Source organism: Saccostrea echinata, unplaced genomic scaffold, assembly GCF_033153115.1.
Source record: "Saccostrea echinata isolate AGI-Se365-2 ecotype Australia unplaced genomic scaffold, CSIRO_AGI_Sech_v1 ptg000008l, whole genome shotgun sequence".
Classification (NCBI taxonomy): domain Eukaryota; kingdom Metazoa; phylum Mollusca; class Bivalvia; order Ostreida; family Ostreidae; genus Saccostrea; species Saccostrea echinata.
Window position 1 is genome coordinate 9,822,831 of NW_026889757.1, and position 13,898 is coordinate 9,836,728.

The following is a 13,898-nucleotide window of genomic DNA, read 5'->3' on the forward strand; positions in this document are numbered from 1 at the left end:
AGAAAAACCGTGTAACTTTAAATCAAACATCATATCCACGAATACTCATTACAGATATTCTAGATCTATCTTTGTTTTGTACAGGACAAATCATCAATAAGCAAGTGCAGTTGATAACACCGAAAGTAGTACCCTTTCTTTTTTAATTCACAAGAAATTGGCGCCAAAAATTGGCTGGAGATATTTTTAACAGATCTAAAGAACACAAACACAATCGAAATCTTCCAGGTCAAAGAACGAACCATCAATATCTGAGCATTATCTGATTCACAAATATTTCAGATTCTTCAAAATGTGATGTTTTAAATTCATTATTGTACTTCTTCGTTCCTTAGCTTGTCAATGTTAATATTTGCGTGTCGAGCTTTTCATCAACTTTATATAGACGTCTTAGGAAATTTGTTTTTCAGCCAGTAATAAGTCGAGAGGACATTTTTGAATTCGGGTAAACCACAGACACTACGTTTTGATGGAATGTTAAGGGATTCGTTAATTACATTTTATTTTTTTAAACAAGCCAATAACAACAAAATTCAAAAATTTATTTTCGGTTGATCAAGAAATGAAATCAAGTTTCTGCAAAAGAATAGAAGTAAGAATTGAATTTGTTAAAAGTTAGTTGATTGAATCTTCAATTCTAATCGATAGCTTGCAAAATATATTGCAAATTTACACTGAAGTCTAATAATTATAGTTTACCCGAATCAGATGTAATTAATTTTTTTTGTTATCTTGCAAATATTTGGCAACAGTAATATGTTTCATTGATAGGCATGGTTGTACACACTACATTTGTATATCATTGATTTCATGTTTTAAAGTGAAACTGGCACAATTTGAGTATAGTTTATCCATATTCATGATACACGTATAATTATCACAGTACGCTTTTAATTAATCCGAGCATCAAATGGCCAACATAAAGATAAACTTGAAGTTTCATTATCCCCAGGAACTCTGAAGTTGTTTATGAGACCAGGAATGTTTTGTTTTTTTTTTTTTTTTTTTTTTTTTTTTTTTTTTTGATGCACGAAAAATAAATAGGTCCACAAATATACATACCCAATCTAATGTTTAAGTACATGCATTTAAAATCTTATCAAAAGTATAATTTTTTGTGACACTAACCTAATTTCATTATAATTCCTTCTTAGTTGATATTATCTTGTTAAAGCCAATCATATGTGTATATATTTGATATTCCAAAGGCCAACTTAAAGATAAATTTATGTGACTATCCCGATGAAATGTAAATTCAGGTCTATATAGTTGGTTTATGAACCAAAATACTTTTATTTTCAATTTAATTTGGTACACGAAAAATGAATATTTCCGTATTCCTTATCTTATCCTTTAGTATAAAAAAATTAAAAAAGGTAAGTGTATTCATAAATGTTAATGGAATTGTGAGAACCGAAATTCTCAATTGCTACAGATACGTTTTGGCACACTTATAACCCTACTTTAAGTTATTTTTTTTAATCGATAAATAGTATGTAGACATACAAGAAAGTTATGCTGACATGCAATATTATGACATGGAAGAAAATATGATTATATAAAAATTATAAGAATTATGATTAAAATTAAACATCATCCACATGTGACTTTTTACATGCGAACTTAATGTAATCTTCGTATGCCACTTATTTATGACGACATGCAATTTACTTATGTTGTTAGTTGTTGAATCAAGTGACAAACATCGACAATTGTTTACTGAATATTATTCGACACATATAAACCCTAACAAGACTTTACAAAAGTTAACTATAATTAATGATAGTAGAAACTTTGATACTTTGAAACTTTACTCTGGAACATTTTTTTTGAGATTTCAAAGCTCAAAATCTCTTAAATTTGATATGAGAGACGTAAAACTTTAGGAATTATGTGTGAATATACCAGAAATTCTTCCATTTAATAAAAAAATGTGCAGATATAAATTCAAGAACATAAAATATAATGACCTGAAACTCAAAGTAAAAATACTTTGATTTACTATAGAAAAAAACTTTTATTAACTATAGTAAAAACTTTGATACTATAGTCAACTATAGTCAACTACATGTATAGTAAACTATGGTGTCTTTTTTTTGTTAGGGAAGATTATTTTAAATCATTGGTACCTCTTTAGGTGTGTAGAGACGTCAAGTAAGTTAAGAACTTCACGTTTTTCTTTCCATTTAAACACTAAACTGACAAAAGAGACATACTCGCAAAATGGCTTAAATAAGTTGAATTTCGACATAAATAATTTGCATTCTTTATATATATTAGTTGTATGTCAAAATAGATAAGTTGAATACGTACATATAAAATAAGCTGCATCTCGCAGGTTTGAAATGGTATATATATTGGGCAATATTAGATATTTTCTGAAAACTTTCCAACATATCTGATCACATTTTTTTCTTGCATATTATAAACATAGTTATTTTGCATTCTAAGATGTTTATGCTTAAATGTGTTTTTAAAGTAATCTACCGTCTTGAAGTGTTGGAGATACAATAAGAAGGTTCTGCACCTTACTCAGTATACATCCTGAAGCAATCAAAATCTGAACTAAATTCCAATTCTTATAGTAAGACATTATAAGCATTTCACAAATAACAGTTCCGTCATGTATGAAAAATATTATGAGGACTAAAACTTTTATAAAGAACTATAAGTTTAGATAATGATAACAAAAATTGTATTGACCCCCTGTAACGATGTGAAAAATGTCACAGCAACTATCAAATCCATTCGTAATAATTATTGCTGTATTTTGTCTTTTTACGTCACAAAAAGTTTTGATCAACTGATCTTTGATACATTTAATTAAACAAAAGAAAAAGATTGTTTTCAACCTGCTGTTACTACTAGTTACTGCAGAAATATCTAGTTAATATTCCGATAATTAATTGTCAAAACACGCCAGGTACAACTTTTAAACCATGGATTAATAGTTCACACTTCGCCGCTCCGTTGACCAAACATCCCCTTTATATAAAATAAGATGTTACAAATTTCGTTGTTTTGTAGTATTTGGAAATACAAAAAAAAGACCTTGAAAGAGTTTACAAGACAAAAAAGTTTTTGATCGAGAATATTAATCGTCGAAGACCTGTTGGCGAATAAAAAGTGTCGAAGTCGCATATAATTGTTGAGTTACAGTATATCTTGCATGTTAGGAAAATATACCACCATGCTGATATAAAAAAAATTCTGATTATTTTTATTACTGGAGGTTCACAACAAAAATAAAAATTTCAAAATTTCAGCAATACCCGAATTGGAAAATCCCTGCGAAAATCTTCACTCGTGATTTTGTTGACCCATTCTTTTTTGGAATAAATATTGTCATTGTGCTCTTCGGAATAATTTTTATTTTTCATGATTGGTAACTTTGATGGTGCTGTAAAGGTCTCTAAACGTAGGTTTAGTCACCTATCTCTGAAAAAATTAAATTATTTATTCACATGAAAAACACACAAAATAAAATAAAAATACTCTTCTCCCTGTTCCAAGACACAAAACACAAATATGAATTGACACAGAGAGATAAATAAATTGAAAACAAACATAGAGGAGGAAAACCACAATTAAACACACAAACACACAATTCATACAAAAATCCATTAAAAATTTACAAAATTGTATTACTGAAGTAAGAAATATAACTAACTTTTTAAAACCCTACCTTTTAAATTACATGTACAATCTTTCCCGAACTGTTTCTGAACCTATCATCGGTAATTTGGTTAAAGAAAAACCACCATTTCATATGGTAACCCGAGCTGCATTATATGGATAACATTCCTGGTGTGATGATAATTAATTCTTCTTTACATGTTTATTCTTCTTCAATATATGTTGCTATTCTTTCATTACATGCCGACAATTCTTCATTATATGCCGATACTTTGACATATAAAATGCTTATAGTTTCTCCTTATATGTTGATATTTCCTCAATTTAGGTTGATACTTCGACGTTCATATGTTGATATTTCTTCATTATATTCTTATACTTTGAATTTTTTCATTACATGATGATACTTTATATGCTGATGCTCCAACTTTATATCCTAATACTTTGACAATGTATGCTGATACTTTTTCATCATATGATGAAGTATGATTGTACTTCTGTATTTTATGCTGATACTTCATTTTATGATGATCTTTATAATGATATGATGATTTGTACTTAAATCAACATAAAATAAAGAAGTTTCAGCATAATCACAATGATAAAGCATCAACATACACGTATAACGTCAAAGAATCGATATCATCATATAATGAAGAAACATCACAATATAATAAGGTATCAGTATATTAAGACAAAGTATCAGCAAATAATGAAGTATCAGCACTTTATGACAAAGAATCAGCATATGATTAAGAGGTTTCAGACTGTAATGTCAAAGTATTAGCATGAAATGGAAATATCAGTAAATACATGTATTATCAAAGTATCAACATATGATAAAGAAGTATCAGCATATAAAATCAAGGTAATAGCAAGAAATATGAAAATAATGAACAGTAATCAAGCTTAAAAATCCATTGGATTGTTGATTGATTGATTGTATGTTGTTTTACGTCTCATTCGAGAATTTTTCTCTCATATTGAAACGTCACCATATACCGGTGAAGAGTTTCAAATTAGACCGTTACTCGGCACTCAGGGCCATTTAGCAGAGCAGTGAGGGTTCTTTATCGTGTAAACGCCTACCGTGACAAGGTCTCAACCGAATTCGAAGGACCCGCAACTTTCACTTCAAAGTGCCGAGCGCTTGGCGAAGGAACAGTTGCTACCTATTTTTATCGACTAAGGTCAGTCGCGGCCGTGATTCGAACACACGACCTTCCGATCAAGGAGAGTACTCTACCGACTGAGCTACCGTGACGGTCAAAAAAGCAGTATCAGCATATAATGCATATAATGAAAATATATCAGTATATAATGTCAAAGTACACTACAGTCAACGCGGTTTCCGTATTTACCGCGAGTCCTCGCGGTGTGAAATTGATCGCGGTTTAACACAGGTAACTCAGGTAAAACCGCGTGTTGTCGCGGTACGGGTCCTCAACTAATCCACACCATCGCGGTTAGTGTTATCCGTCTCAGGTAAAAAATTATTCTGTTCATAAACGCGAGTTACCTCCCCCGACGGGAAAAAAAACTCAACAAAACAAGAATGAATAGAAGTAAAAAAAAAAAAAAAAAAAAAAAGTTAAAAGGATAAAACCAGTCTTAGCAGTTATTTAGGTCTCCTTTTTATATTTGATTAATTTATCTTTTTATTTCACGCCTCTTTCAAAAATTAAAAAAAAAAAAGGAAAGAAAGAATGCATGATATGGAGACAACTATATATGTATATTGTGTGTTCATTTATTGTTCTTAAGATATCCTTTTAAATTATACATATGCATTAATTTTGTAGATCACAGTTATTGATCATCCGATAACTCGGTGATTTAATTGTCAATTGAAAACAACCTTTCCTTCATTTAACCATTTTAAATAAGTAAAATAGTCGCAATATTAAAAAAAAGGCGCTCAGAATAAAATCTTCAAAGGAATAGATATTTTTTTTTATGTATTCCTTATTCATAATTCAAGTTTCCTTGAAAATTTTAAACTTGAGAAAGTACGTATGAACGTACAACATGTATACTAGACTTTTTTCATGACTTCTAATCTAGTGCGCTTTTACGGTATTTATCCAGGTATTACAAACTATGACTCGGGTGTAAAATATTATTTTCAAAATATGTTCTGTCTATAAATATTATCATTCAAACTTTAATTTACTTTAGATACATGTTTATTCGTAAATAGCAAGCTTACCCTATTTTGATTTGAAAATTTAATTAATTTTCGGTCCATAATCAACTGATAATTCAAAATTTCAAAACTGATTCAAACTTAGTTTAAGTTTTCATTCGTGGATTGTTTTCTAGTGACGGTTACCCTAGTGACTGACTTCCCATGCTCTGGGCATCACACATTATCTTCATGCATGTGATACCATGGATACCCCTCCCTGAATTTGTTTTTTAAGGTCTTCCGCTCCAGGCGGAAGACCTTCTACTGATTCTGATGGTTAAGATTATTAAGGTCTTCCGTTTCCAACGGAAGACCTTCTACTGATTGTAATGATTAAGATTATTCTTATTATTCTTTTTTTTTTCCTAGACGCCAACTTTGAAGCTTCATATCTTCCTCATTTCTGAACGGATTTTGTTCAAATTTTCAGAGCTTTTAGACTTTACAAAACACTTTCAGAATACTGTAATACAATTCGGAAATTACCTTCTGTTCACGAGTTATTCCCCTTTGATTGAAATTTTTATGCCTCTGGTTTCCAGACAAAGGCTCGGAAACTGTAATAATTGGAGCACAATACCATTTGAAATTGAAAAGAACAAGCATTGAAGTTGTGCACATCGGTTTTTCTTTCTTGATTTTTGCATTAAAAATGGCGCTAGAGAGGGGTCAAAAGTTAGAACGCGAAAAAGAGCAAAAATTTTGACATATTTTCCTTTATATCTTTAAAACTAAAAATAATTTGTTAAAACATGTAGAATAAAAGTTGTGCATAATTCCAAGAGCTTTCATTTGATATCATTTAAAAGGGGCTGGCCCCTAAAATTAGGGATCTAGAGCCCTTGAAATTTTTCGCTTTATAACTCAAAAACGGTAAATATTTCGATATGGATTTAGGAATTAAAGTTGCTCTTTCACACCTTATTGATCTCATAAAAATGTTGTTTTGTTCGAGTATTGCGTAATATGTCGTAATATGTAGGTAAAAAGCAGGTCCCGTAAACAGGTAAGCGTTTTCATTCGGCAAGTAAATCAGAACTCTTCATGTGTATAACTTAAACAAACTTGCTATAAATAATATACCCTACTGTATTTAATGTTAATTTTCTTCTAAATAAGGTTTTAAACGTGTTCTGTGGTTCACTCATAAATTATTTTTTACAACTTTCTTTTCTTTTTTAATTTAGTTTTAAAGGGAACAACGTCTTCAAATAAAGGAAGGAATTAAATGTATCTATATAACTATGTACTCGTAAGTAATATTAAACTCTAAGCTTCGAATAATTAATGATCATTAACTGTACGCATTTTACGTTCTCCATGTTCACCTAGATGTTTTTTGTTATGTAACACAATCCGCGATTCCACGTTGCCTGCGGTCATAAACCATGTAAACAAAACAAATATCTGTGAAGACTGTGATCACGTTTTAAATCCATCGTGTAGAAACAACGACTAATGAAACATTGTGGTTTTTTTTTTTTTTTTTTTTTTTTTTTTGAATCTTTAACAGTTTAAGATAACTTAATCTCATCTTTGATTTAATCTTAAATTCAAACACTAGTGCATAAAATCATTTCGAATTTTAATCGCTTTTACCGGCCTGTTCACTGTCGACACAGCAATACGATTTTTTTAAAGTAAAAACAAAACAAACATTTTATTTCTCTGTCCCGTGTAATTGCATCTTTGATTTAATCTTAATTTCAAACACTAGTGCATAAAATCATTTCGAATCTTAAATCGCTTTTACCGGCCTGTTTACTGTCGACACAGCAATACGATTTTTTTTAAAAAAACAAAACAAACAATTTATTTCTCTGTCCCGTGTAATTGTATTCTATTTCAATTGTAATTGAAAAGGTGCTAAGGCAAATAATTGCAATTAGTGATGGAAGTATTAAGTATTAATACTTGTGTAAAGTATAATTTTTACTATCATTCTCTTAATTGTTTCTTCATTAAATTTTTCATTAAATATTAAACTATATACATCAAATAATACTTTTAAACATACAATAATTCACGCCTTCTTACAGCACAGTTTACATTCTTCTCTGTCGCCTTGTAACCCAGTCTTCGTGCACACGTGGCCGCAGAGAGTCGGGGTCATATCGGTGTTAAAATACATTGTGTACTCATAGCGATTAATGGAAAATTGGGTTTGAAATCATTTCGAATCTTACATATTATTTTATTTTACTCTATCTCACGCTTATTTTTATCAATCCTTACCGCCCGTGCATTTATTCATTTCAAGTTTTACGCATTTTAATTGCCGACTTGACCATTAAGTTTCCAACAATTTATTTTTCTGTCTCGTGTTTTAAACTGCATGTACACATGCATGATAATTGTAAGTGGAGGTGACTTTTTCAATTCTCGGCATCCTCACAATGTCAAGGTATTGTGATTTCGGAACCTGAATTGACATTGTGAGGATGAATTCTCGGGAAGATCGAAAAGTTTTACGGATACATACATACATACATACATGCAAGTACAGAACATGCGCTTTTTATAAGCACGATCATGAATTCGAATGTACAAGTGTACATGTATATGCAAGAGCGCCCCAAATGTACGCATATCGAGTGTTTAAAATACAGAGAAATACAAAGTCCCCGGTCTCTGTTTTACATTATCTTTGCAACAAAATATTGGTTAATCTGAAATCAAGTTTATTGATCTATAGCTTATTTTGAAGTAAATTATTGGTCCACTGAATTGATAATGAGTTGTTTTTATAACGGGTACATTTAGAGTATTCCGATTCACTTTTTACATTTTGACTGTAAACGATTTTATTAACAAGTTTATAAATGGTTGGTTGGTATTAAAGGAAAGCCAATTCAATGAAAAATCAAATCTACAGTACACGGCGAGTCTATCTACGATACAGCGGCCTTGACAGGGGTTATATTTACATTACCTTTTTAGTGTATTGCAGGTCACTTCCGGGTATTTCGAATCACCAGGTAAATGGCTAAAAACAGTCAGATAACAACATTATGATTAATGAATTAGTTGGTATTGTTTACCAAAAGAAAAGAATTATTTTCTTGTTGAATGTTGTTGTTTTTTATATTAAGTTATTAAAGCCCCCCCCCCCCCCCTCCTCCCTCCCTTCTGTAGACACACTATAAAACAGCGTTCTCAGAGGCGGATCATGCAGAAAAGCAAATACCAACAGAATATTACTTTCTGAAATTACCTGATTGTAAATTGTTGTCCTGTAAATATAATCATGATAATTATGTAATTTTTTTTACCTATATGATTTTTTTAATGCAAATAATTAACATTGAACAGTCATAATTCTACGAGTAGGCTACCAAATAATGATATAATGATGATAAAAAAAATTGTGAAAAGGAATTAAACCAACTCATGTTTAGATTTCATGATTATCAAGAATGACGTATATCACTGCATACGTGTACTCGTACATATCACCATTGATCAACACTGATCAAGTGTATACCGGGACCCGGGATAGTCTTATTATAGCTCTTGCTTTGTCAAATCATTACTTTCATACCCTTTGCATTTAAGAAAAACAATTTTATAGAAAAAATAATAATCTGACATATAACAAGTATACATGTAGCGTGTGCAATTTATTTGGCTAGGGGCATGTACACACGTGGTTCGAAACTGTAGGGGGCTATAAATGCGGCCATAACTAGTATATTTTTAAGATGTTATTAAAAACAAATAATACTCAGAAAAGCTTATAAGATTGCCGTTCTATCGATACCTTATATGCCATGTTTCATCCACCAACAACGCCACGACATCGATGAGAAATACCATGCAACGTTTCCACACGGGCATTTTCTTCGAAAAGGATAGGAAGTTAATGAATTAAAATAATTAATTCTTTTACTTAACGCATTATGTTTACCTCTTTATTTGTTGTATGCAATAAGTATAGACCTTACTAATAATGACTGTTTGGTTGTCACACCTGTGCATGTGTCGTGCGAGGTACAGCGGTAACTAAGGTAAATTACCGAGAGTCGCGATTTGCGGGGTGATTCGGAATACCGTAAATGACTGTGGTCCATTGAATTTCTACTAGTAAATCAACCTGTCAAATATAACATGGGCCCACATAATACGACTAAATTCGTTTCATGAATGAACTGGTTCTTAACAAATATATGTACAGTATACAATATCTTTTCTTTAAAGCTGTTTGTTTATTATTTTCAACCACAATCTGCAGTACATGTATAGTTACACGAAATGCATGCACAACGTCGCTACACCTGTCAATCAAAATCACTCGATATTGTGAACTCAGTCTGGTGCTACGGTAGCATTTCCGAAGTGATTCAAAATATTCTTTCGGCTAATTCTAATTTTTCGCGTTGAATAATAATATTTTGGAACAAAGTTGGAATTAAGGCTGGAGCTGCATGCTGTGACTTTATCACACCTGCAGTCTGAAGTCTTCTCTTCTTACATGTATGTGAAGCATCTGTTGAGTAATGAATCAGAGAGCATACTATGCGGAACAAGTTTGATTGAGATTTTTACTTTTTCTTTAAGATAAAATGATTAATAACATAATTTATACATCTAATAGATACATATAAATGTACATGTATAGCTTTCTATAAACAAGAATCTGTAATTGAAAATGTGAAAGTGAAGAGTTTAGGTAATAGTTCTTAACCAAAATTTAATGACAGTTCATTATTTCCTAGTCTCTATATAACTTTTAATTACGGCCGTGCCCTCTCCCCTTCAATTGATGTCTTATACATGCTTTTAAATTCTGTTTATGTATCAAGAAATTTCCACAGGTACTTGTGGACAGGATCCTCCCCCCCCCCCCAATTCAACCCCGATGTTTGTTGGACATTTTTTTTCCCACAAATTATATTTATTACACTTATTCATCATGTGTACCATAGGAAAAAATCGAGTACAAGTACCTATGGAAATTTCTATTTGCCCCCCCTCCCAAAAAAACTGAAATTGCTTTCTACGGGATTGACAACAGGTACTTGTTGACAGACCCCCCCCCCCCCTCCCCCGATATTCAACCCCGGGGCTTGGACATTTTTTCCACAAATTATATTTATTGCACTTACTTATCATGTGTACCATATGAAAAAATCGTGAAAACCCCAAAATAATCGTTCCACACAAAAATGCCTCACTATGTATAGTTAAAACATTAAATTTTCATATTTCTTGATGAAATTAACATTAAAAAAATCAACACAAAATTAATACCGAATTACATATCACTTGAATTTATCATAAAGCAGAAAATCTGTTCTGCGGGCTTCAAGGCCAGCTCAGGAACCTAAAGATATCCTCATTTTCCAAGTCCAGTACAGAACGTAAAATAAATGAAATAAATCACACGATCACTGGGATGAACTCAAAGAAAGAAGACTCTTGAGGAAAAGATATTTTGGTTCGAATTATAGACTGAAATAAACCGATATTCTCTTTTTGCCACTCTTTCCTGGTGCCCTGGGACTCTGAATGTAGGATCAGTATTTTTTTCACAGGTCCGTTGTACGGATTGTACGGGGGGGGGGGGGGCAGACCTTCTGAAAATAGTCTTTTGCTGTAGTTTTAATATGTAAATTTAGTTGCTGCTTGCCCCCTCCCCACTCTTTGTTTCTCTACGGTCATACATAGGCGAATCCCAGCAAAAATGTAATGACCTCCCCCCCCTCCCCCTCCAACACACACTTTTTTTTTTAATGTGTATTGCGATAGGACTTAAAATTGGAAAACATTTTCTGTATATCTCTACATCGAAAAATATAAAACAAATATTTTTTTTTTATATTTCCTTTTTAAAACAACATAGATATTATGCATAGCTAATTAAATACTGAATTAAATATTTATCTTTGCAGACAATATGCTCTGGGTTATAGAACATGATGTGAAAGCGTATCGTAATGCACCTTGTAATCCTTTGGATTTTCAGATTTAAGGCCAATGCGAAAACCCAAAGACGCCGACATTTTTTTATGCTACTGTAATCGAAGATCCGGGGGGCATACAGTTTTTGTCCTGTCCACCTGTCTATTTGTCTGTTAGACTGTGTTAGCCTCTTTGTCCGCAAAAACTTTAACTATGCCCATAAAATTTGATTGGTTGGAACTACTGCTTTCATATTTCTTATGTGTATTCCTAGTAACAAGGACTTCCTTCAGGTACCAACATATATTTGACCTCTTGACCTTGAACTTGGAGTTTGATCCTCTTTCGCAAAATTTTACCATACTATTATAACCTTGGCCAAAACTTTTGAACAGTTGGTGCTAGGACTTTTATACTTCACATCTGTATCCCTTGTGATAAGTCTCCTCCTTGGGTATAAATATGTTTGACCATTTGACCTTGACCTTGGAGTTTGACCAACTTTTAAACAACTTTAGCCTTGACAATAACTTTTGAATGACTAGTACTAGGGCTTTTATATTACATAGGTAATTTTCTTGTGACAAGGCCTGTCATTGTATACCTATAATTTTGACCATTTTACCTTGACCTTTGAGTATGTCCTACTTTTGAAAAACTTTAACCTTGGTTTTAACTTTTGAACAGTTGGTGCTAAGGCTTTTTTAATACCACATGTGTTTTCCTTGTAACAATTAAGACCTTCCCTCAAGTACAAACAATTATGATCCCTTGACCTTGGAGTTTGACCTTTTAAAGAAATTAATCTTCGCCATAACTTTTAAACTGTTGCTGCTGTGGCTTTCATACTAGTATATATTTCACAGTATATTCTTTGTTCAAGACCTGTATTTGGGTAATAAAATTCTTTTTTATCTTTTGATCTTGACCATGGAGTTTGACTTGCATTTGAGAAACTTTAACTTTTGCCATAAGATGCCATATGGGGGCATCAGTGTTTCAAAAATCACACGTTGTTCAGTAGCCAAATCGGGCATAAAACATTTACAATGATCCTTTAAAGCAGTGAGTTGAACCTAATAAATTACGACTATAGAAATTATGATAATTTATTTCGATGTATGGTCTAAAAAAAAAGTTTATTATACCTCTGTGAAAACTAGCTTACAAGTGAAAAATCACTAGTAAAATAGAATTTGATTGGCCGAGAAAGTCACGTGTCCATCATGTTTGCTCTGCAACAAAACGTCGTGTTTGACGATTGTGACGTCACAATTAAACGACTTAGGAATTAGATTGTTTATAGCGACGCTGCTAACTCCGTTCGCGCGGTAACAACAACTAAAAATTCACCCCAAAAAATCACCTTAATTAATAGAATTGCATACAGATAGTAGATTAAACGTTCTTTGTTAAAATGTTTGCACTTTTCAAAATTCGTTTATGGAAATACAGCTAACATACGTCATGAGACGTCACAGTCTAGACGTTCAAAATGTCTTGTGCTGTTTGAAGAGGCGGATCTTAAAATTAAGTGAACAATGCACTCGCCCCAACGGTCGCACCGTCAACATATTATCGTTGATTGATTGTGTCGATTTAAATGTGTAAAAATGTAATGGTGGTGTTTGAATGTTACTGGTGTGATCACACAAACTTGTCACGTAGGAATTTTCTTTTAATGAAACGAGGCTATTGGTGTACCTGTAACTTACATATCTTTCATATCGTTCTCATCAAATGCATGTTTGCTTTATTCATTGGATCTCCTTTGTAATTCCTACATTTTGGTTAATTCGGTATTATAAACAATTTATTGCATAATAGTGAGGGAGACATAAAGATTTCTTCGCAAATGAAAAATCATATTTCCCTCGGGCGTTGCCTTCGGGGAGTATGATTTTTCATGGGCGAAGAAATCTTCATGTTGCCCTCTGGGAATATGATTTTTTATGGGCGAAGAAATCTTCATGTCTCCCTCACTATCATGCAATAAATGCAAACTGTGAACTTGTCAAGTGCGAAACACACAAAAGGGTATCGCTTATATCATACAGAGTGTTATCATTGCCTCGATCAGGCCCATTGGAAGCAAATTCAGTTTTGTTATTTTTTTTTTGGGGGGGGGGGGCACAGCCATACACTTTCAGTTGACAGTTACGGGAGCACTACT